The sequence below is a fragment of the Hyaena hyaena genome, unplaced genomic scaffold (assembly GCF_003009895.1).
Source record: "Hyaena hyaena isolate Hyena2069 unplaced genomic scaffold, ASM300989v1 scaffold_344, whole genome shotgun sequence".
Classification (NCBI taxonomy): Eukaryota; Metazoa; Chordata; class Mammalia; order Carnivora; family Hyaenidae; genus Hyaena; species Hyaena hyaena.
Genome location: NW_024080977.1, coordinates 1557506 through 1583652, shown reverse-complemented (window position 1 = coordinate 1583652; position 26147 = coordinate 1557506). Strand labels below are relative to the sequence as shown.

Here is a 26147-nt window from a genome sequence, read left to right as displayed (position 1 = left end):
GAGAAGCTGTACTCTTATCAGGTAGTTTCTTAAACCTTTCCTCATTGACTAATATGTGTTCTGGTTTTCAAAAGCTAAAACTATTAAGATTAGTAAGAGTTATTAAGATTATTTCCCCAAATACTGTAGTATGTGCTAAGAATTTCATATCTTGCTTTCTAGATATATCTAGTAGATATTTCATAGGAATATTGTTGAAATACGTTTTTCTTTAAAAGTTTGCTAGCACTAATTGAATTAGTGATAGCAATTTAACCATTTAAACCTGGTTTTAGAAATTGTCAAATAATATTGATCAGTTAGTTCTTCCTGAAGGTTTTTGCTTTGTTTTCTTCTTCAACTCTGCCTCTTCTTCAAAATCTTTTTGCTGATTCTCTATGCTCATTATTTCTTCTCTCTTTCTTTTCTTTAATGGAAATGTATTTTGAGTTCACAGTGTGCCAGGCACTTTACTAATCTGAGTGCAGATAACTGAAAGACATTATTTCCTTTCTTTGTGGAACTTACAGGTAATATTCAAATGATCAAAGAAATACATGTGCACAGCTTGTATTATGAAGGATATGAGCAGAAGACAGTGATAAAGAATAACAAGGGGATTCCTTTCATAGTGTGGTCAGGGATGTGTCTTTGAGGAGACAGTATTTAAGCTGACACCTGAAGGATGAGGAGTTAGCTTCTAAAAGCCAGGGGAAAAAAGCATTTGAGGTTGAGGAATAGCATGTTCAAAAGGTCTGATAGTGGAGAGGGTGGTTTGAAATGAGGTTTGAATGAGGCAGGAGTCACATGCAGGGCCTCATGGATCATGGTAGAGTTTCATTGTTATTCTTAATCCATTTGGGAAGCTATTGAAGTATTTGAAGCAGAGGAATGATAGCATTCTCTTAAAACTTTAAAAATTATCCTAGCTGCTATGTGGATAAAAGATTGGAAATGAGAAGCTAGAATGTAAACAGGAAGACCAGGAAGAAGACTGTTGTGATATTGACCCTCCTTCCATCAATCTGAATCACTTTGAGCAGACCTGATCCTCATAGGATATGGAGCAGGGAAATCAAGCAAGTCCCTTAATCCTGCAGTGATGGCTATAACTAGGTGAATCTAGAACACATGGTGTATTTGGCTGACCTTGCAAACATTAGCAGGAGATAAGATCTGCTGTCCATAAGACTTTCTCAAGCATGCAGGCTTACTGCAGTTCATTTTATTTACAACCCAAGTCAATACTCTTACGATCTTGTCCTTTGTCCACTGCACAAATCCATGCTGAACCAACTCTTTCTTTTCCTTCAAGGAAGAGCTAATCAGACAATGTTTTATACTGCCATAAAATACTATTCATTTCATTTCTGTGCACCTTTTTTTTTAAACTAAAATATTATTAATGTGGGGGTGGAGTTCTATAACTCTGCCTACACAGTTCAGTCTCAGCTGGACCTTCTACTCCACAGAGTTTAGCTCCAGCTGTGTTCTTGGCTCATCTCACTCTTGTGGTATTAAGAATGTAAACACTCTGTAGCTTTAGTCTCCTTATCTCATATATTCTTTCCCATGTCCCCTATGAATTCATTGGCTTAACATTTTATTTCCATGAACTAAACCTAATACATTTCCCCTCTTCAATGTATTTCCTTCTTAATCTGTACAACTAAGTGCAGTGATCCATTCCACCCACTAAAATGTCAGTGCTCTCTAATGTTTTCTTCTTGGTCCTGTTACTCCTCAGCTTACGATCCCAGTCCCCAGGTTCATTAACATTGTAAGTTGCAACACCACCCACTCACTCACCTAAACCAGACACCTCAGACATAGTTAGGATTTTCCCCCTTTTCAGCCTTGCCAATTTTACCTCTTAATTATCCATTGAATCTCTCTTGTCCATTCAATCCTGGTGCCACTCTTTTAGATTAGGCTCTTCTCATTTCAAAAGAGGGAGTTTTGAAAAAGGAATGCCTAATTATATCACTTTCCTGACTAAAATCTTTGAATGACTCTTTCCACCATCATAAAATGCAAGCTCCTTAGCATGGCTTTCAAAGATTTTTGTAATCTGGCTCCTTTGCTTACTTCTCTGTCTTCATTGTTACCCTTTTCTTGGCTCTTCATATTCAGTTTCCCATCCCAAGTCAAGTAACCCCCATACGCCTAGGGGGTTGCTTTCACACTAACATATAGCAACTGACTCTTTTCTGTCTGACTGTCTCTTGCCATTTTTTTCTTGAGGGTAGCAATTCCATATGCTAAATCTCTACCCTAGAACCTGACAGAACTTTGCACAGTCTTTGTTGAGTGTATAAATGGGCGAGAGAGTGAATAAACATTCCCAGCCCAGAGTGTGCTTTGGACCTGAAGAGGCTTGGTATAAATCTCTTTATTGCTTCTTATTAACTGTGTGATCTTTGGTCTGTAATGTAAATTCCTTAGATTTAACATTGACTGCAGTAGTTATAATCGGAACATAACTTGTTGTGTTATAAAATGTATTTAGAAAAACATAAGAAAAGTATGAGTATCATGTGACTCATCAACCCAATTATTTTTAGGATTAGAAGATTTCAAGGAATGATATGCAAATATAAGTTATATATTATAAATAAAATTAATGAAAATACTAAGACACTAGCAAGTGAAGACTTCTATAAAAAATTACTAGGAACATGCTTTTTAAAGTATTCGTAGAGCACAAAGGAAGTTTGTATGTTATTCAGCCTTGTGACAGTTTATTATATTGGGTGCTTCCAAGGAAATACAAATATTTCTGAAAACACATGGAAAGTGTTAAGTCTAAGCAATAACTGAAACTGTATAAAGCTTCTCAAGGAAGCCCTCATCCAGAAAAAATCTATTTAATATTGGGGAATTTTTTTTTAACATAAGGTGAGCTCACTAGTTTTTCCATTAAGATACATGAGATCCTGATGTCACATACTTTTTTGCAAAGATTATTTCTGCACTAAATTTAGTTTCTAATTTATTATTTTGCAGTTATAGGACATTCCCAACATGTGACTGTTAAAAGTCTTGGATGTGGCAATGTAGTTTCTTTTTCCTTTATTACTCTCCATCATTTCTCATGTAACAAATAGTGCACAAAGGTCACTAAATAATGTGGAATGCTCTACTAATAAAATTAATTTTATTAGTAACATAAATAAGGAAGTAATTTGAACACTGTGTATATACTAAAGTATGTAACTCACTAAGATGAGTAATGCCAAATAGTGTGTGTGTGTGTGTGTGTGTGTGTGTGTGTGTATAGAGAGAGAGAGAGAACAGCTTTCTTCTCTTATTTGGAATGAGATACATTCCCCTAAAAATAAAAAATACAAAACAATCTCAGGGGACAGTCTTCTTTACTCCTTACCCAGAGAAAACCACCAATGACTAGGGTGGGAAGAATTCCTTGTGGTTGGAAAACAGATGAATAAGTTGCTGGAAGTCTCATTTACGTATTAAGCTACTTATAAGAAATTTTTTATATGAAGGATTTCTGTTGTCCAAAGTATCTGCTAACTGCGACCTTGAATATGTGTAAAACCTTCCCTCTGGTCATATGTCCCAATCAGTAGGTAAGTAATTACTGAGTAGAGAATATACCTCTTGGTTTTATTTTTTAAAAGTATTTATTTATTTATTCATTCATTCATTCATTTATTTTTTTCTTTGAGAGAGAGCATGAGACAAGGAAGGGGCAGAGAGAGAGGGGGGCAGAGGATGTGAAGGGGCTCTGCGCTGACAGCAGAGAGCCTTTCACGGGGCTCAAACTCACAAACTCTAAGATCATGCTTTGAGTTGGAGTCAGATACTCAACCGATTGAGCCACCCAGGCACCCCTCCTCTTGGTTTGATATTTTAGCAGTACAACAAACTATTCTCAGTTAAGTGTATTTTTGATTTATGCAACCTGATTTGCAGGCATTCATTCACCACTTTCACCACTTAACATTATATTCTGTTTTGATTTGGGTCCATATTAGAAAGAAATGCCAAATGGAGAAGATTCTTCTATATCTTTTATTAAAACTTCTAATGGAAACAATATCTAATCTGTTGTTCAATGTCCATTTTAGATAGAGACTATTTGATAAGTTCCTCTCAAAATTGAAGAAATGCTTTTTTTCCCTCTTCCTAGATGCCATGGTATTACTTCCTTTAATTAGACTTGAGAACCAACTCCTTTTCACCTTTGGACTTTGGCTGTATTTTGCACTGAATTGGAGTAGTTTTTAAAAAACTACTAAAAAAAGTAGTTTTTTTTTTTTTTAAATTTTTTTTTAACCATTTTCTTTTTCCTGTCTCCCCTCCTTCTTATTACACCTCTTTAATGAGTGTGCTTGCAAACCCAGGTTTTAGTCAGTCCTTAGCCCCCAAGTTTGCCTCCCAGGTTAAGTGAAAAGCTCATGTCCTCTGTTTAAAAAGGCATCTTACTAGGATTTCACATCTTCTCTCTTCTCCAGGGTGGGGTAGCTTCCTGCAGCTCAGAGAAGACAGACTATACCTTGCCAGTCTTCTGGATTTCTGTGTTCACTGTCACTTTTCAGTGATTTGAATGATTTCATGGTTTCCCTGAATCTGTAACTCATAATCGGTTATTACCTCAAACCTTTATTAATTTAGTGAAAACATTTATCAATTTGTTGATTCTGTTTTCTTTTAGTTTAAAAGGAAAACAAAAGACCAGAAACTAAAACTATCCTTTTAGTTTTTGTTTTAATGCCTTCTAAGAGCAGCCCCTTTGTTTTCCCAGCTATGAATATTGTGATCATGATAATAGTTAATTAGCAAGGTCTTGAGGGAGGCTGATGGCTGAGATCCCTAATGTTTCATACATTTTTCTTTCAAATAATATCAACCTATTGCCTCTCTCTTTTGAACTAATTTGTTATATATTTGGGAGCTTAAAAGATTAAATTCTTTTGATTACCAATATACTGCCAACTATTAGTATAAATTTAAAATTTCCAATAATGATACTCTCAAGCATACTTGAGAGTAACTGTAGTAATTTCACCAATGCCAAATGATTTTCTTTCCCTTTCTGAAGAATATGCTTGATAGAAACTTAATTTTTTCCCCTAATACTTCAGGTGATATTATAAATGAGCTAGTGTATAACTACACCATTGGGAAGATTCTGCAGTTATTCACAATGTATGGGAAACACAAATTCTTAATAAGAACAGTGTACAAATAATAAAAAATAACTTTCAAAATTTATTTGTTTTATCTTAAATACAGTGAAAACTATTTTTTGGATTCTAAATCATTGCTAATTCCTATCAGAGTACATTCTCTCTTGGTATGCCTCTCAACTGATTTAAGAATTTTACTCAGGGCACCTGGGTAGCTCAGTTGGTTAGGGTTCCCACTCTTGATTTTGGCTCAGGTCACGACCTCATCATGGTTGGTGAGATCAAGCGATGGGATCAAGCCCCTTGTGGGGCTCTGTGCTGACAGCATGGAGTCTGTGGGGGATTCTCTATCTCCCTTTCTTTCTGCCCCTCCCCGGCCTCAAAATAAATAAACTTAAAAAAATAAAAAGAATTTCACTCAATTCTTTGACCAGTCACATTTACAAATAAATTTTATTTAGTACAAAACTTTTGCATCATATAGAGAATTAGTATCTGTCAACATCAGTGAAAATTGAACAGCATTGAATTACTGTGTATCAGTGATCATCATACTATTTTGCTTGCAAACCCCTTAAGAGAATTTTGAAAAATTGCCCTTCTTAATTTGACATCTAAGGGGTGGCTGGGTGGCTCAGTTGTTTAAGGGTGCAACCCTTGATTTTGGCTCAGGTCACTGTCTCATGGTTTGTGAGATCTAGCCGAGTTGTGCTCTGGGCCGACAGCACAGAGTTGGCTTGGGATTCTCTCTTTCTTCCTCCCTCTCTCTCCTCCCCTGACCCCCACCCCCACTCCCTAGCTTGCTTATGTGCTTGCATGCACATACTCTCTCTTTCTCAAAATAGATAAATAAACATTAAAACAATTTTATCATAAGTTTGAGTAGCTGGAAATAATGTAGTTTCCAACATATTTAATTATTGACATATCAAAATAAAACTATTTTCTTTCATTTAAATGTATCCAATGGGATACAGTTTTATATAGTCCATTGTCTATTTGAAATATATAAAAACAAATGTTTTTTTAACAAATATTATAAATTTCTTTGGATTTATATTTTCATTCCAGTCCTATTCATGATTTATTTTATCCTAAACTAATACATTTTAATGCTTGAAATATTTTATTGATCAAGCATTATACTTCTTTGCAATAAAACTATGTGTGTAAAGTAACACTAAGGTTCCAAATGTTAAAAACTTGTTAGGATTATTACTAGCATATAATTTATCTAACAACAGATATGTGTGTTAAATTTTGATTTTTAACATAAAAACAATTTTATTGGAAATAAATGACTTAGTGGAATGGGGGTTTTCCCCCCTCCTGATTCATGTGTATCTAGGTGTATGGTATTTATGGGTAGAAGATAATTATTAGGATGAGTTTTATTCCTGTTTTGTGTACTTGTATGTGCTACAAAACCTATTCATGCAAATAAATAGATAGGACTGGAGAGAATTTTATTATAGCAATATCACTTAATTCTTTGAACTCTAAGTTATGTCCCCAAAGTTATATAGAGATATATCACGAACATTTATTTTTTTTTGCCTTTAAAAAAATTTTTTTTAAATAGTTTATTGTCAAATTAGTTTCCACATAACACCCAGTGCTCATCCCCACACGTGTCCTCCTCCATGCCCGTCCCTCCCCCCCCCCCACATCCATCAGTCCTCAGTTTTTGTCAGCATTCAAGAGTCTCTCATGGTTTGCCTCTCTCCCTTTCCCCCACCATTTCCGCCCTTCTTCTCCCCCTTGTTCCTCCGTCAAGTTCCTCCTAATCCTCCTATACGTGCAAACATATGATATTTGTCCTTCTCTGCCTGACTTATTTCGCTCAGCATAACACCCTCAAGGTCCATCCATGTTGCTACACATGGCCAGATTTCATTGTTTCTCATTGCCATGTAGTATTCCATGGTATAGATAAACCACATCTTCTTGATCCATTCATCTGTTGATGGACACTTAGGCTCTTTCCATGTTTTAGCTATTGTGGAGAGTGCTGCTATGAACATTGGGGTACATGTGCTCCTATGCCTCAGCATTTCTGTATCCCTTGGGTAAATTCCTAGCAGTGCTATTGCTGGGTCATAGGGGAGTTCTATTGTTAGTTTCCTGAGGAACCTCCACACTGTTTTCCAGAGGGGCTGTACCAGTTTACATTCCCACCAACAGTGTAGGAGGGTGCCCGTTTCTCCACATCCTCGCCAGCATCTAGATTTCTCTGATTTGCTCATTTTAGCCACTCTGACTGGTGTGAGGTGGTATCTGAGTGTGATTTTGATTTGTATTTCCCTGATGAGGAGGGATGCTGAGCATCATTTCGTATGTCTGTTGGCCATCTGGATGTCCTGTTTGGAGAAGTGTCTGTTCATATCTTCTGCCCATTTCTTCACTGGATTGTTTGTTTTTCGGGTGTGAAGTTTGGTGAGTTCCTTATAGATTCTGGATATTAACCCTTTATCTGATATGTCATTTGCAACTATCTTTTCCCATTCCGTTGGTTGCCTATTAGTTTTGTGGGTTGTTTCCTTGGCTGTGCAGAAGCTTTTAATCTTGATGAGGTCCTAATCGTTTATTTTTGCTCTTGATTCCCTTGCTTTTGGGGATGTGTCAAGTAAGAGGTTGCTGCAGTGGAGGTCAAGGAGGTTGTTTCCTGCTTTCTCCTCTAGGATGTTGAACGAACATTTAATTTTAATGGCTCTCTAAATGACAACCCAATTACTTCTTTCTTCAAAAATGCTGAAAGAATTGGAAGCTATCTGAATTGCGATATGTTTTGTTACCCAGTTGTTAGAGTCAGAACTTTTTTAATTTCTGAGAGGTATCCCAGAGTCTTTACCAAGACTTTATAAATAGCTGCTAATGTCTGTTATTCTTCACTTGTTAGCATTTTGTTTAACCTTATATAATTGAAACATTAATTTCAGTACTTCTCTTACAGTACTTTTAAAATATCAAATATGTTTATTTTACACTTTTGTCACAACCTAGAAGTTGCAGATTTAGCTCATTCACTTAAAGTACTTGTCATATACCGTTACTGGCCTAATAGTCCTTTTTATCAAGTCATTCAGCCACAAGACTTTCTGTCAGTTCAAAAATGCATTAATATATCTTTTTTTGAATATTATAATCACCAATGAGAAATAACTTATAGAACCCGTTATATGGTTGATTAATGATGCATTAAATCAAGATTAAGATGGCACAGATAATTAAATTGATTGATTCATTTAAAAAAAACTATAAGATAACTATCTCATTCATTTATTATACTGCAATATAATCTATAGCTGAAATTATAAGTTTTTATGAAGTAAGCAATATGAAAGAAGGCATGACATTTCTTTGGTAAGAATGTATGTTTGCATTTATTAAATTCAGGTGTTGGGCTTTTAGAAATAATTAGATAAATATATGTAAATAATAAATACATTAGTGTTGTCAGACATAATGATCAAACTTTTGATGTATTTAGTGAAAGATAAAATTCGTATTACTAAAAATAAATTGATTTGGTGGATAATAATTTTTCCCTTGAGACTAAGATATAGAAAATATCTGTTTTATAAAATATAACAATAGTATTAACTATAGTAGGGATAAAGGTTTTATATATTTGATAAAATAATATAATACCTCATTAAAAGATAGACCTGGGTGGTGCCTGGGTGGCTCAGTCGGTTAAGCACCCAACTTTGGCTCAGGTTATGATCTTGCAGTTCATGGGTTTGAGCCCTGCATTGGGTTCTGTGCTGACAGGTCAGAGCTTGGAGTCTGCTTTAGATTCTGTCTCCCCTCTGCCCCTCCCCTGCTTGTGCTCTGTCTCTCTCTCAAAAATAAATGAACATTAAATTAAAAGATAGACCTTTTATTTGATTGAAAATCATGTTAAATTTTTATCTGTGGGCTTTATCCAGCATATCCAGAAATATTTAATAATTTGGGCAAGTATTCAATATATTTAAATTATGTAAAACAACCAGTACCATTTTCTGCTTCCAGCTGTTTGAAGATTGCTTTCTTTCTAGTAAACATATTGCGACTTTTGAGAGTAACTATAAAGATAGGTTTCTTATTAAATATGTGAGGGAGAGAGAAAATCCATTTTCAGTGTGTGGTTCTTTTGCCTTTTGTTGGTGTCTCCCTTAAGACTGAGGCCAGCTCCCACTGATTCACCCTATCTTGTGTCTGAATTCAGACCCCAAATACCCTCATTCTAGTGCCTCTATACCTTACTTGTAAGAGGATTATGTGAAAGATAGGGCAAGGTAACCCTTACCTAGTCCAATAAAATCCCAAAGATTTTATACTTTGGGACAATGCATTATGGTAAAATTCAGGATAGTTGATATGATGTCTTGCTTTTATAAAATAGAAGGTCTGGTATAAAAGGAGATAGAGAACATACATGAATGGATTAGTCTTTGGAGAACCACACCAGGTCATAGTATATAAATTTTAGTAAACAGAGAAATGGAAGGTAAATATTTGGAAATTGATTCCCTTAAAACTATTCATGTATTTGTATTCCTTGTACAAATACTTCTCAACTGTATCTGTCAGTCGTAGGGCTCTAAGAGCAAGTGTTCTAGGAGACCAGAAATGGAATTGCTAGTTTCTTAAGAACTGGTTAGATATTAGCAGTTACTAATTAGTAATTAGTGTTACTGATATACTGTGTTGGTCAGAGCAGAATCAAGGAGGGGACATAGACCCCACTTTTCTATGGGAGCAGTGTCAAAGAATCTATAGCTAACTTTAATTTCACTCACCTGCTATGTGCCAAACAGTCTGTTAGGTCATTGTAGTAAAATCATGCACAAAACAGACATAACAGTTTGCCTAATGAAGCGTACGGTCTAATGGAGGAGATGAGCCCTAAACAAGCAATGATAACACTGTGTGATAAGCACTGTGATAGGAGAGTACAAGGTACTGGGGAATCATATAGGAGGGGTCCCTAACCCAGACAGAATTGGAGTAAAGGCACAATTCCAAAAGAAAGTAGCCCGAGAACTCTATTATGTTCAGTTAATGCTGTTTAACTTTGTCCTTTAATTTTCCAGAAGTCTTCTTGTATGGTGATAATACAGCTTTGACTTTTTGAAAGCATATTTCTCACTTATGTTTGACATAAATCAAACCAATGACAGATTTCTGGTGATAGTATAAATTTGAATTTGTGGGAGGACGGTCTAAATATGAGGGAAAATGGATATTATTTGGTTCTTGGAATAAGATTGAGGAGGACCAGTTTCTTAGGACATAGCAGTGGCAACCTCCCCTGGAAAACTCTTTGGAAAACTGGCCTCATATTAAAGGAATTTGCTTGAACTGTATTTGGCAGTATCCCAAGTCTGCCCATGTGGCTTATATTTTTCTGCTGATGAATTTTCTTTCTCTGAAAAGGGAAAAAAAAAAAAAGACTACCTAGGGACAATGCCTGTCTGTACATAGCAGTATTTTTCTTTTAGGTTAATAAATAGTATTACTGTAATTCATAGCATATGCATATGGGGGCTCTCAGTTTTCTTTAATATTAAAAAAGGAAATGAGATTAATTGATTAAAGGCTTTGATCACTAATTTTGGGCTTCCATAAAATAGTCTGCAAGAATACTTCCAAAGAAAGTGAAGATTAGCAAAAGGAAAGGCTTCTGGATAAAGGCCCAGAGTTAAGGCTGTGGGATTTACTTTATTAGTAATTTGAAAGGAACCCGAAAACAAAGCTTCAACTAAGAAGTGCTTGCTATCCAAGAATGCTGTTTATCGGAGAAACAAGAATGGAGGAATTCCACTCTAGTCCATCTATAGCAACAGCAGCATGACTGATAGAGGTTGTTACATTAATGCAGAGATTCCCCAAAGACTTTGGATATAGGTTGGTGAGCTCAAGTGGATATATTTCATGTAAACACTGGGGCAAATCTTAATGTTTTGAACAAAGTGTTATCTGTGTAGAAGCAGTTGAATTCTACTGTGTCCGTGTTTTCATTGCTGCTCCTTGTTCTTAGTGCTTTGACTTCTTGCATCAAAAGCAGTAGCATGAATCTAGTGCACGTCTGTCACCGACTGTCTCTATTATTTCCGTTCTTGGATCCCACTGCAACTGTCAGTTTACACTGGCACTGGATGGGACTCTCATTCCATAGACATCAAGTAACTGAAGGATTTTTTTCCTTGTGTTGCCAATAAATGTCTGAGAGGATATATGTATTTTCCCTCAAAAATGAGAAGAAAAGTGCTTTTCCCCCTTTACCTCTTTGCTATTATTTATAATTTCAGAAGTAAACTTAAGATACCAGCCTCAATGTGAGACTAGGTAGTTATTCTCTTCTAATAGACTTTGCTAATTCAAACAGGGTAAGTAAGATGGATGCTTGGCAAGTAATTGGTACTAGTTTAATTGTTTTTGTGTATAGCAGTTTATCCTTCTATGGCCATTTCTCCCTGTTTCTCTATCCTCGTTTTAACTTCTGCCTCTTAGCTCTGGGGATTTTTAATTTTCTTCCCGATAGTGTCATATTCAAAGAATTTTAGTGCATCCAGCAGATATTTCTGGTGTCTTTCCCACTACTGTCTTTACTGAAAGGGAGTTTAGAGGAAGCAAATATCACCTAAGGGACTGAACTCAAGGTAGGTAAGGGTGACTGTTTTTTCCCTTGCAAATTAAATTGTAAAATTTGTTGTGTCTTTTCTGCTCACCATATAGTATCTTGGAATAATAGTAGTACAGACTAAGAAAGACCTGGTTATATTAGCTACTTTATTTCTTTAATTTCCAGTATCAAAGAAAATGTTTCATATCTTCTATAATCTTCCTAAACTTATCCACTTGGATATTGAAGAGCTTTTACAAATGCAAGCATGGATCACTTGTATTTTATCTAAGATTTTATCCTCTTTAGAAAAAGTTTATTTATCTATTTATTTATTTACTTACTTAGAAAGAGAGCGAGCACAGGTGGAGGAAGAGCAGAGAGAAAGGGAGAGAGAGAATCCCAAGCAGGCTCCACACTGTCAGCACGGAGCCCAAACCCACAAACCATGAGATTGTGACCTGCGCTGAAATCAAGAGTCACATGCTCAACTGCCTGAGCCATCTAGGCGCCCCATCTAAATTTTTATTCTTGATAGAGATTTTACAAATAACGATTTTATACTTTTTGTAATAATCCTATAAATATTTAAAAACTGTTATATTTTTCTCTTTATGTCTCCTCTACTGCATTCTTTTAAAAGTTATCCTTTAATGACTTCCCTTTAAAATATTGAATCCTCTTTGATGTTCTTTTAAGACTTTTTTTTTTAATGTTTGTTGATTTATTTTGAGAGAGAGCCTGTGTGCAAGCTGGGGAGGGCCAGAGAGAGGGAAAGAGAGAGAAAGCCTGATGTGGGGATCAATCCCATGAACCCGTGAGGTCATGATCTGAGCTTAAATCAAGAATCAGACACTAAGTGGCTGAGCCACCAAGGTGCCCTTGTTTTTTTTATGAACCTTTAGAAAACTCTCTATAATCAGTTTAAAACTTATTATACCAAAGTTAATTTCATTGAAAATATATAGGACTTTGATATAATAACTGCCAGGTTTTGACCTCAGAAAGAGCATATTCCTTCCTCTAACATAACCTAATTAGAGTAAAATCCATCGTGTGCATGATAGTGGGAATGTTAATACCAGCAGCTGGGAGATCTTGAGGCCCATCTTAGAAATCTGCCACCATACTGATTTTCCCTCCTCAGGAGAATTGACTAGAAATAGAACTTTAAACATTATCTACAATAAACAGAACAAATTCACAAGAGTATCATTGCAGAACAAAATCAACTAGTTACACCAAGAAAAATATTACTCATGTTAGTAATATTAGGATGTTATGTGATAACAAAAAAGAAAAACCTTGCTTTTGGAAGTAGCTGACTAGCAGAAATGGGAAATTTATCTTGTTCTTCTGGCCTCAGTTAAAAAGTTTTTTTACTTCTATAATAGAATTGGTAATCAGAAAGCTGTGACTTTCCATGGGCCCCTGCACCTTCCACTGAGTCCTTCTCTGTCCAGAGGCTTTGTCCCATTGTCGTTTTATTTCTGAGTAAGCCAGACTGAAGCCCTTCAATGACTTTATTTACTTTTCTCTTAAAAGCTAGTGTATTCTTAACAGTCATGATTCTTCCTCAGAACTAGAGGCTTTGGTTCACCCCTTATTTCTCAGATCCTTTGCTGTCATTAAGATCTTGGCTCCCATATTAATACTAAGACCTCACACTGTTCATCTCTTGGGCTCTCAGTATTCCACATCCTAGAAATGGGCATTGGCTCTGGTTCTTGCTATACTTTCCCAGGGACTTTCCCCCTGTATTTTCGATTTCTTCTATCTGTTCCTTGGTCTTGTCATTTTCAGAAGACCCCTCCCCCCAAAGTATATACATTGGCCACATAGCTCCTGAGTGTTTTCCAGTCCAGTTTTGGGGGTGATTTTGGTGCTGGTGTGCTAGCCACCTTTGGGTCAGCTGGTGCCATAGTCACATCTAAACTACCTTCTTCTCTCATTTCCTATATTCTCTCTATAAACTCCCTATTTCCTTCTTTTTTTTCTGTAAGAAAAGCAGAATTCCTGATTTTAAGAGTTTATAATCTGGTAGGACAGACGTAAGAAAGTGAAAGACTATATGACAAATATGATAAGTGTTATAATAAAGAAAAACAGCACAGTTCTATGGGATTGCAGAGAGATTCCAACTCAGCTTGAATGTGGGTCAGGAAATAGTTCCAAGAGGAGGTAACACTTGAACTGCCTCTGATAAGCAATTAGAAGCTAGCCTGGCCATGAAGATGAGCTGGAGGTATTGGAGGGATGCCTAAATGAATCCCTAAAAGATTATCCAGAGTTGAAAACTGGATAGTTCTCAGGCTGAATTAGTTGATCAAATGCCAAAAGCAAAGATGGGACCAAAAAGGGAGATAGGTCAGACATTTAGCTGAAGCTAAGGCAAAGAGGACTTCAAAAATGAAGTGGGGGGAACAGTGCAGAGTCTCTCAGCCTTCACTGTGTCTTAGAGTGAAAAAGAACTTTTTTGAACCTGGAGAGTGCCAGCATTTAATGAAGAGGACTAAGTGGCCAGAAGGTGACAGCATGAGGGTAAACTAGAGCAGAGGACAGTGATACTGACACTTTACTCACCAATGAATAATAGAAGGAAGTTTATAGGTAGATGGCTAGGAGCTGAAAGTTTCTTTCTTTAGAGTTAAGAAAAAAAAGTGTGCTTGTCTGATGATAGTGTAGAGGGGTGGGAATGGGGGACAGGAGAAATATAAAGTAGCTTTAATGGATAATCTAAGAGTATACGATAGAAGACACTTAAGGAAGTCATATTAAGTTGTGAGGACCTAGCTGACACTGGAGAGACCATGATTTTTTTAAAATTATTTTTTATCTTAAAATTCCACAATAGTTGACATAGAGTGTTGTATTAGTATCGGGTGCACAATACAGTGATTTAACATCTATATGTTAGTACTTATCATGATGTATACTCCTAATCCCCATCGCCTATTTCACCCATGCCCCCACCCACCTCCCCTCTGGTAACCAGTAGTTTGTTTCTATAGGTAAGAGTCTGTTTCTTAGTTTGTGTCTCTTGCTTTTTCCCTTTGCTCATTTGTTTTGTTTCTTAAATTCCACGTATGAGTAAAATCATATGGTATTTGTCTTTCTCTGAGTAACTTCGCTTAGTTAGCATTATACTCTAGCTCCATCCATGTCATTGCAAATGACAAGATTTCATTATTTTTGTGGCTGAATAAAATTTCACTGTATATATGTACCACATCTTTTTTTGTCTGCTTATCTGTCTATGGGATACCTGAGGTTTTAATGGATCTAACACACCTGCCTATTCAGGTCATTTTCAAACATCATTTCAAACATCATTCAAACATTATTCAAACATGCCTATTGACAGGCAGTAGGGCTTGAGGAAAAGAAAGGCAAATGGATTGATTTAGATTGGGAGGTTTTCAGAAATCGTGTGATGGAAAGAAAAGAAAGCAAGGGAGTTAAGATTAGTTGGTGGAGGGGCGCCTGGGTGGCTTAGTCGGTTAAGCGTCTGACTTTCGCTTGGGTCATGATCTCACGGTTCGTGGGTTCGAGCCCCGCGTCGGGCTCTGTGCTGACTGCCAGCTCAGAGCCTGGAGCGTGTTTCGGTCTGTGACTCCCTCTCTCTCTGACCCTCCCCTGCTCACGCTGTCTCTCTCTCTCTCCTAAAAATAAATAAAACATTATAAAAAAAAATATTTTTACAAAAAAAAAAAAAAAGATTAGTTGGTGGAATGGATAGAACCTATCTATATTAAGAAGGAAGTTCAGTCAGGGGGCGCCTGGGTGGCTCTGTTGGTTAAGCATCAGACTCATGGCTCAGGTCATGATCTCACAGTTCATGAGTTTGAGCCCTGCGTCAGGCTCTGTGCTGACAGCTTGGATCCTGGAGCCTGCTTTGGATTCAGTGGCTCCCTCTCTCCCTGCCCCTTCCCTGCTCACCCTGCTACCTACTCTCTAATAGGTAAGAGATAGATTAATTTTTTAATAAACATTTAAAAAAAGAAGGAAATTCAATCAGGATTGACTGACAATTTGAAGTGAAAAAATAAAAGCAGGTGTCAAAAGACAGGAGACCTTAATGAGGTAAAAGTGTAATAATAGCAAAAGTATAATATTTGGAAAAGTATGAAGTAGGATATTAAATCCTCATATCACAGAATATACTGAAATTTTAGATAGTTTTTTTTTAGAAAAAAAGGTAGCATACAGAAAGGTAATTGATGAGACAGGATTTTGTATACTTAAAAGAAATGTAAGAAATATGAAAGGAGAAAAATCCACTTGTTTCACCACATACAAATGGGAAAGTACAACAAACAAAAGTGTAAAATAAACAATTAGGAAAATAATTTCCACAAGTATGATGAGCAGAGGACATGGAAATGGAAATACTTCCAAGATAAAATTCCTTAATCTGTAAAGATTTGCTCGAGGTTGGTATTTCTCCAGCAGCAGAGGATAATTATAGCTTCTTTTTACACATTCACTGTCAGTTTTGTCATGTTTCTCAGAGGTGACAGCAGCAATCTGGCAGTGTTCTCTGTCTGCTTCATGGTGTTTCAGTCTCCAATTAAAAGGGTGGGTACCACATTTTTAAAAAAGGGGGGGGTGCGCCTGGTGGCTCAGTTGGTTAAGCATCTGACTTCAGCTCAGGTCATGATCTCACGGTCTTTGAGTTCGAGCCCTGTGTCGAGCTCTGTGTTGATAGCTCGGAACCTGGACCCTGCTTCAGATGCAGTGTCTCCCTCTCTGTCTGCCCCTCCCCTGCTCTCTCTTTCTCTTTCTCAAAAATAATAAAGAAACATTAAAAAATAAATAAAAGTGTGGGGACCCAGCATGGAGTGTTGGAGCCTGGACAGGGGTAAGAACATCCACACAGAAGGGCACCCTGAGTCAGGGTGTGAGAGCCAAGCAGGGTGAAGGGAGAGTCCTTGCAGGAAGGTGGCCCAGGGCTGGGTGTCAGAGCCCCAGTGGATGGAGAGGGCACCTGTGTAGGAGGACTGCCTCCATTAGAGACTGGAGCTTTAGTGAAGTGAGCAGGGTGTCTGCATGGGAAGGGGGACAGGATTGGGTTCATACAAGAGGACTGGTCAAATAAGTAAATCTATTAAGCATAATGGGAGCTAGGTTTTTCACTATAGGAGAAGGTTGTTATAAGTGTGAAAAGTGAAGGGAGAACACTAGAATGAGCCCTTTGGTGCTGAATTGGAATTGAGGAGATTAGTGTGAACATTTGGTTTTCAGTGTATGGATAGCTTAGATGGATAGGTATAGAAATATATATGTGTATACACGTAGGTATTGAAATGTATATGTGTACATATATATACATACACATGTGTATACACATACATGTGTAAAGTATGTATGTACATACATATCTTCTTTTTCTGTCCATTGAGTTGTTTTAGGAGCAGCAATACCCCAGTAACAATGAGCATGCCTAGCACTCAGATCTGAGTACTGCTTTCCATCAAAAGGAACCAGAGTTCCTTAAAGAAATTACTGATTCCAGGGCTGTGACAGGATAAGTAAAAGATGAGCTGAGGACATCTGTACCAGAAAGTAAGGAAGTACTCAAACAATGATGGATTTATGTCAAAAGAACAAAGCAGCCAGCTTGAAGGGGTTCCCACTGACCAAATCTGGGACATTTTGAGCATCAAATAAATATTTGCCACTGATTAAAACCTAGTGAATAAAGTAATAAACAGGAGCCCACACTGATATCAATAAATAAATGAATACATTGGAAATTGGACAGAGAAGCAGAGGGTTTTGAAGAATCATCCCATAAAATGCTCTTTAATTACAAAGGGAAGAAAGAGTAACTTTGCGGTGAAGAAGCCTGGAAGGTATCACCTTAAGCAAGTGATCAGAGTGAACATCGCAGATAATGGGACAAACCAGGAACAGTGCCACCTGATAGGATGCAGTGAGAAGAAGGCAGTGTCACTTCTGTGATATTCTTGCAGTTTATGTATAATCTGAATCAGTCATGAGGAAATACCTCACAAACCCAAATTGAGGGACATTCTATAAAAATACTGACTTGTAACTATGAAAGTATTAAGGTCATGACAGTCATGGAAAGACTGAGTAAATGTTCCACATTGAAGAGGACCAAAGAAACATGGCAACTAAGTACAACATAGGATTTTGAACTGGACTTTTGTTACGCAGGACATCATTGGGACAAATGGTATAATGTGAATGGTGTCTGAGAATCAGATGGAAGTAATATGTCAGTATTAATTTTTTTATTATAATTATGTAGGAGACTCTTTTGTTTGTAGGAAATGCACTAAATTATTGATAGTGATGAGACATCATGTTGGCTACTTGACTCTCAAATAGTTCAGGAGAAAACATTTCTTAATATACTTAGAACTCTTCTTCTAAGCATTTACTGCAGGAAATTAATATTGATCCATGCCTTCTTAACACTGCCCTCCCTTGAATTCCCTTGGCTTTAGAAACACTGGTTGTCCCGTTAAATTGTTTTCTTTTCTTTCTTTTCTCTTCTTTTTTCCTTTTCTTCCTTTCCTTTTCTTTTTTCTTCCCTTCCTCCCACCCTTCTAGCTACCCTCCATCTCTTCTCTCTCCTCTTCCCTTTCTTCCTTCCATCCTTCCTGCCTGCCTTTTTTCCTGGACTCTTCTCAGTCATCCTATTCTTTTATTGTGGGTACTAACTTGTAATGCTTTCCCCTAGGCCTTCACTTCTTTCTCCTTTAGCAACTTATTCTACTATTTTTCTTTTTTAGTTGAGGTAGTTTTTCTTTTTTTTTATTATAATTTTATTTATTTATTTTCAGTTTACATCCAAGATAGTTAGCATATAATGCAATAATGATTTCAGAAGTAGATTCCAGTGATTCATCCCCTATGTGTAACACCCAGTGCTTATCCCATATTCTATTCTTTTCAACTGTAGGTATATGACCCCTAACTCTGCACCTTTATCCTAGGTATTTCCTTATCAGGTAACACCTGCATTTTACTTGAACTTAGCTTTCTTGAGCACTGCATTTTCCCATTCGCTCAGATCTGCTGATATGACTCCACTTTGGCTGACTTCCAGGACTCACTAGCGCATACTCACAATTTGTGAAAAATATGGGGTGTAATTTTCTTATTTCAAAAGATAGTAAAATGAGCTTCTGTAATGGAAGAGAAGATTCCTATAGAAAATTGTAGAGTGGGGGCCGCCTGGGTGGCTTAGTCGGTTAAGCGTCCGACTTTCGCTTAGATCATGATCTTGCGGTTTGTGGGTTCAAGCCCCGCGTCGGGCTCTGTGCTGACTGCCAGCTCAGAGCCTGGAGCCTGTTTCAGTCTGTGACTCCCTCTCTCTCTGACCCTCCCCTGCTCACGCTGTCTCTCTCTCTCTCTCTCTCCTAGAAATAAATAAAACATTAAAAAAAAGTTGTAAAGTGGTTGCCTCCTCCAGTGGGTCAGGAGCAGGGTCATGAACGAATTTCCAGAAGAAAATAGAAGTCTAATTATAATAGAAGGCTGCATGTTAGGAAATGAATTCTATTTTGATATGAAATAAACTTCATTAGGGATTTATCTGAGGCAACATGAAGAAGTAAGAATATTATCCTATAAATCTCTTTTGAGTGTGTAATATATACAATGTTAGAGGTTATGAGAAAAGTTTGAAGTATATACATGAGAAAATTACTCACATTTTGAAATTATCTTAGTTCTAACATGAAATAGACACAAAAGCATGAGTATTTTTAATTTTATATTTAATATACTTTGAATAAAAGTTAAATATTCTGAATAAATTGATCAACAAAAACATGAGTGGAGAAGTGTTTATTGAAATTCCATTTATTTAAAAATATCATTGATAAATAACCTTCTGTTCTAAAGTTTTCGTTCTGTATATATGTAACTATATATATATTGAGGATTAACGTTTTATATTCAACTCTGTACCAGCAAGTATGAGTCATGTCCTGGTGACTTTTGGGCATCTCATAAGTTTTCTGATCATGGAGATTACATGAAGTTTTGCAGATTATTCTCCCAAAATGCTTGACTTTGATGGGACATTACAGATCCTTCATTTATTGAGCTCTCTGTAAGAGAAAGTACTTTAGCCACAAATGAGTCTTTGCTCAGTACAAGAGAATACAGGTGATCAGGTGGCTCTCCCAGTGAAATTATAGAAATCTTTTCTATAATAAGTCTTGGCATTTAATTGATGTAAATTTTAGTATCATTTGTTGTCCCTCTTGTTTTTTTTTTTTTTTTAAAGATACTATTTCCTGAGACTAGTGGTGCTTGGAAAACCTTGGATAACTAACAAGTTCCCAAGAAATATTACTTAATGGTATATTGCCAAGAACATTTTAGATAATTGAACAAAATTGCCTTCCTTAAAAAGTCTAAATATATTTCATTTTAATTTTAGAATAAGTCATTGAAATCTTATTGATTGCATAGTTGACTATGATAGGGATCCAAAAAAAATATGTAACTAATACAGAGCTTATTCTTATTTTGGAGAAACAAAATAAATTCATGAGAAATAGCAAAAAAATCCAGGAAAGGATATAATTTAGTGCCAACTTGGTAAATTAATATTTTATGTTGAGTCAGACAACCATCAGTAATCTGTCTATAGCACTTACTATCATACTATAATTTTTGGTTATTTAATAAGTCAGTGTAAATCTGGGTTTATTTCATGTTTTCTGTACTTTAAAAAATTTTGATTATAGAAGCCTTATTTTTTCAGTACTATTGTCAGCATGTATTGTTGGTCACATACTATGTGCCAGTGCAGTAAAAGGCATTGGGGTTACAATGGGGTTACAAATGTGAGAAAAATAGAATCTGTACTTAAGAAACTTGCTGCATTGTGTATGTACGTATATTGGGGTGCGGGGATGGCAAGGAGGAGACAGATAGTAAACGTGAAAAAATTAGATTGTTTCAGATAGTTGGAAATATTGTGAAGATGATCAAAATATTAGCACAGAGGTACTTTAATTGCTGTTATCAGAAAAGGCCTGTCTAAGGAACGCAGCTGTGAGTTGAGGCCTGAATGATGAGAAGAGTTAAGTAGTTGGCTAAATATATAGTTTGGAGCTCAAGGAAGTGGTTTATGTTGAAGATAGAAGTCTGAGTGTCATCATTATGAACATGCTATTTAAAGCCATGTCAAACACAGTTGAGAAGTCAAGAAAGATGAGAATTGAGCATTGACCTTTGCCTGTAGTCAGATGTGAGTCGTTAGTGACTTTGATAAGAGTCGTTTTGGTGGAGCAGTGAAGGAGAAAAGCCTTATTAGTAGATTGAAGAGAAAATGGGAGGTAAGAAAATAGAGATGGTAAGAATACATCAATCTTTGAAGGGTTTTGCTCTGAAGAGAGGAGGGTAGAGGACAAAATCCAGTCTTTTCACAAGATAGATAATATTAAGGCAGGTTGTTATGCCCATAAGAATGATCCAGTAGAGAAAGTGCTGAATGTATAGCATAGAGATGGGATGTATAGCATAGAGATGGGATACTTGTAGGAGTGAAGCCCTTGAAAAGCTGAGATGGAATAGAATCTAGAGCGCATGTAAGAGGTTGGCCTTGATAATAGGAAATTTCTTCCATTATAACAGGAGGAAAGGCAGAAATGCAGAGCAACACATTGGAGAAATGTAGTCTCTTCAGTAAATGGTTCGGGGACAACTGGACATCCGCATGCAAAAAGATGAATCTAGGTAGACTTTATGTCTCCACAAAAATTAACTCAAAATGTATTACAAACTTAAATGTAAAACATAAAACTATAAAACTCCTAGAAGAAAACATAGGAGAAAATCTAGATGACCTTGGTTATGGCAATGACTTTTTAGATACAACATCACAGGCACAATCCATTAAAAGAAATAATGCATAAGCTGGACTTCATTAAAATTTAAAATTTATGCTTTCTTTTTATTAAAATTTTTAAATGTTTCTTCATTTTTGAGAGACAGAGTGTGAGTGGGGGAAGGGCAGAGAGAGAGGGAGACACAGAACTGAAGCAGGCTCAAGGCTCTGAGCTGTCAACACAGAGCCCAACGCAGGGCTCGAACCCAGGAACTGTGAGGTCATGACCTGAGCCAAAGTTGGACACTCAATCGACTGAGCCGCCCAGGGGCCCCATAAAATTTATGCTTTCTGAAAGACACTGTTGGGGTACCTGACTGGCTTAGGTGGTAGACCATGCATCTCTAGATCTTGGGGCATGAGTTCAATCCCCTCATTGGGCAGGGAGTTTACTTAAAAAAGACACTGTCATGAGAATGAAAAGACAAGCCACACACTGGGAAAAAAATATTTGTAAAAGATATATCTGATAAAGAACTATTATCCCAAATATACAAAGAACTCTTAAAAAACCAACAATAAGGAAACAACCCAGTTTAAAAATGGGCCGAAAACCTTGACAGTCACCTCACCAAAGAAGATATATTGATGGCAAATAAGCACGTGAAAAGATACTCCACAGTTCACATCATCAGGGAAATACAGACTAAAACAACAGTGAGATACCACTACACATTTATTGGAATGACAAAATCCAGAACACTGTAACACCAAGTATTGGTCAGGATCTGGAGCGATGGGACTCTCATTCATTGCTGGTCGGTATGCAAAATGATACAGCTACTTTGGAAGACAGGTTGAGAGTTCTAACAAAACTAAACCTACTTTTACCATTTGCATTCCTGATATTTACCCAAAGGAATTAAAAACTTATGTCTTTACAAAAACCTGCACACACATGTTTTTAACAGACTCATCATAATTTCCAGAACTTGGGAACAACCAATATGTCCATCATTAGGTGGATGGGTAAACAAACTGTGGTATATCTAGATAATGGAATATTACTCAGTGTTAAAAAGAAATGAGCTATGAAGCCATAAAAAGACATGGAGGAACAATTTACTAAGTGAAAAAAGCCAATCTGAAAAGAATACAAACTGTATGATTTCAGCTATATGACATTTTAGGCAATGGAGAACTTTGGAGACAGTAAAAAGATCAGTGGTTGCTGGGGGCTTGAGGGTGAAGGATAAATAGGTAGAGCAGAGAGGACCTTCAGAGCAGTGACTCTACTCTGTATGATACTGTAATTGTGGCTACATATCACTATAAATATGTCCAAACCCGCAGAATGTATTACATCAAGAGTGAACCCTAATGGAAGCTATGTACTCTGGGTGGTAATGAAGTGTTAGTGTCCACTGTGGTGAAGGATGTTGTCAGTGGTGAGGTGTGGGGATGGCTAGGCATGTGGAGGGGAGGCAGGAAGTTTATGAGAAATCTCTGTACTTTCTGCTCAGTTTTGCTGTGAACCTAAGACTGCTCAAAAAAATAAAATCTATTTTAAAAAAGGCAGATGGGTTAGTGGAAGTTTATGTTAGAAAGATGAGGCAGTTTTCACCCTATCACATCTATTTCTGTTTGAAATTTAGGATTGGTGATCAGCTGAGAGTGAGCGGGAGATAAGTGTAGGAGGTGAGGGGAAAAGAGAAAGTGTGAAATGGATCTCTCAGAGACTGCTAAGTTGAATTTGCTAGGAAATCAGAGTGGTAAACTTTGCAAAAGAAGAGTGCCAGTTTAGGGTGCCTGGCTGACTTAGATGGACGAATGTGCAGCTCTTGATCTTGCAGTTGTGAGTTCAAGCCCCATATTTGGTGTAGATAATACTTAAGTAAATAAACTTAAAAAAATGCTAAATTGAGATTTCTGGCCATAAATATGAAGTGAATCTTAACATTGTTTTTAATTTTTTTAAAACAATACTTTGATCAACCAGTAGAAGGAGGGATGTCTGTTACCTGGATTGTGGTCTTGAAGTATGATTTTCTACTAGAAGGAAACAGGGATTCTTAGAGAAATGGCTCATTTCAGGCCTGGGACAGACTATTTATAGACAAAAAGGAACATTTTGTCATAACCGAGATCAAGGAAGCTGTCCAAAACTATTGTCAGGTCAAAACGACTGAGAGGCCAACATGAACAGTCTTCCACTGGCTAAGTATGGGACACTTTTAGTATCAATAAAGAAAGTAACTCTGATGGATTAAAACACATCAAGTATGTTTAAATCCATGAGTTCATATTGGTCCAAAACACACACACACACACACACACACACACACACACACACACACACAGACTTTAGTGGAAACTCTTGAAGGATTCTAGCAAATGAGCTCTTTATTTCAAAAACTGATAAATAAAGGGGCACCCTGGGCGGCTCAGTCAGTTAAGCATCCAACTCATTTATTTTTTTATTATTTTTTTAATGTTTATTTTTAATTTTTTAAATTTAATTATTTTATTTTATTTTTTTACAAATAGTTTATTGTCAAGTTGGTTTCCATATAACATCCTGTGCTCATCCCCACAAGTGCCCTCCTCCATGCCCATCTCCCCCCTTCCCCCCCATACCCATCAGTCCTCAGTTTGTTCTCAGTATTCAAGAGTCTTTCATGGTTTGCCTCTCTCCCTCTCCCCCACTATTTCCCCCCTTCTTCTTCCCCTTGGTCCTCCGTTAAGGTCCTCCTAATCCTTCTATACGTGCAAACATATGGTATTTGTCCTTCTCTGTCTGACTTATTTCGCTCAGCATAACACCCTAATTTCCATCCATGTTGCTACACATGGCCAGATTTCATTGTTTCTCATTGCCATGTAGTATTCCATCGTATAGATAAACCACATCTTCTTGATCCATTCGTCTTTTGATGGACACTTAGGCTCTTTCCATGTTTTGACTATTGTTGAGAGTGCTGCTATGAACATTGGGGTACATGTGTAATGTTTATTTTTAGAGAGAGAGAGAGAGAGAGCACAAGTAGAGGAGGGGCAGAAAGAGAGAGAGAAACACAGAATCTGAAGCAGGTTCCAGGCTCCAAGCTATCAGCACAGAGCCTGACACAGGGCTGACTTGAACTTCCAAAAGAGAGATCATGACCTGAACTGAAGTTGGACGCTTAATTAACTGAGCCACTCAGGCGCCCCTAAGCATCCAGCTCTTGATCTTGATCTGGCTCAGGTCATGATCTGACAGTTTGTGGGATTGAGCCCTACATTGGACTCTGCACTGACAGCGAGAGCCTACTTGGGATTTTCTTTCCCTCTCCCTCTGCCTCTCACCAACTAGTGCTCTCTCGCTCTCTCTCTCTCACTCTCTCTCTCAAAATAAATAAATAAACATAAAAACAAAACTGGTAAGTAAAGAGGAAGAATCCAGCATTTGTATCAGCTTTACCATTGGATAACCAAACAATAGGTGTAGTGAAATTTCTCTTTAAAGGAGAATTTCAGCAAATGAGGAATGATTGACAGAATTGGGATATCCCATTGTAGCCCCTAATGAATTAATGAATGTAGATATTAAGCATTAGCGGCTGTTAAAATCACACGAAGGGCTATAAGATACTGTAACTGAGCCAATGTGAGTTTGCTCATTGGTGAAATCAGAAACTGCACTGGGTTGAGTTGTCAGACAAAGCACTTTATTTGCAGCAAAAAAGGAGATCATGGGGAATGGCTTCCAAAGCCATGACTCCTAAGCAAGGGTGGATGGTTTGTTTTGCTTAGAGTTAGGATGAATCTTTAGATAGAGATGCCTCGTCATCATTGTATGTAAAGCCAAGGTCATGCATGCTCCTTAAGGAAACATGTCTATACATACATTGTATGTTATGTAAACAAGGTTTGTGCTCCTCCCTGGGCAGAGAATTTAGTATTAGAATGAGATAAAAGTAGTTGTTGGTTACTCTAGAGGTCATTCCAGGATCCATCTGGGTTGGGGTTAGTTGAGTCAGGGGTTAAGTTCACACTGGTCTGGATAGTCTGGGCCGGCTGGTTGCTCAAGGGGCAGTTTTGCTTTCCATTTTCCTGAGTTCAGAGAGAAGCTAGAAAGATGAGGTAAGGAAAAAACAAGGACAATGTCAGTACAAGCAGGAGGGCAGGAAAGGTCAAGTCTTGAGGTCTAGCTGGTGACAATACTATGCATCTTCTGAAGTGTCTTATAAAAAAAGGACATGAATCTCATTAAGCCTTTAGATTCAATTACCAATTTCTCAAGAAATACAGAAAAAAGATTAATTTGGTAATCTATACCATAGGAATTTAATCAGCAAAATTCAGATTATGGGAAACTTTAAACGACAAATTGTGTCTAGGGGTGGCTTTTCATTTGGATAATAGAACTTTAAGTTAAAGAAAAGAGACCTTAAAAGTTGGGACAGTTGTTACTCTTAGGAGGGGAGGGGGAGTTTGATTGGGAGAAACATGTGGAGGTCTTCTGGGATGCTGGACAAACTCTCTGCTTAAATGCTATCCTGTACAAGGGTGGTTGCCTTATAAAAATTCACTAAGCTGTACA

At 37.1% G+C, this 26147-nt stretch overlaps 1 protein-coding gene across 1 annotated transcript in view; it reads left to right on the top strand.

Moving 5' to 3' along the window:
• The window catches only part of ME1 (malic enzyme 1), a 178007-nt gene that overhangs the window by 40737 nt on the left and 111123 nt on the right, over window positions 1-26147 (top strand). The gene's annotated exons all lie outside the window — the stretch shown is intronic.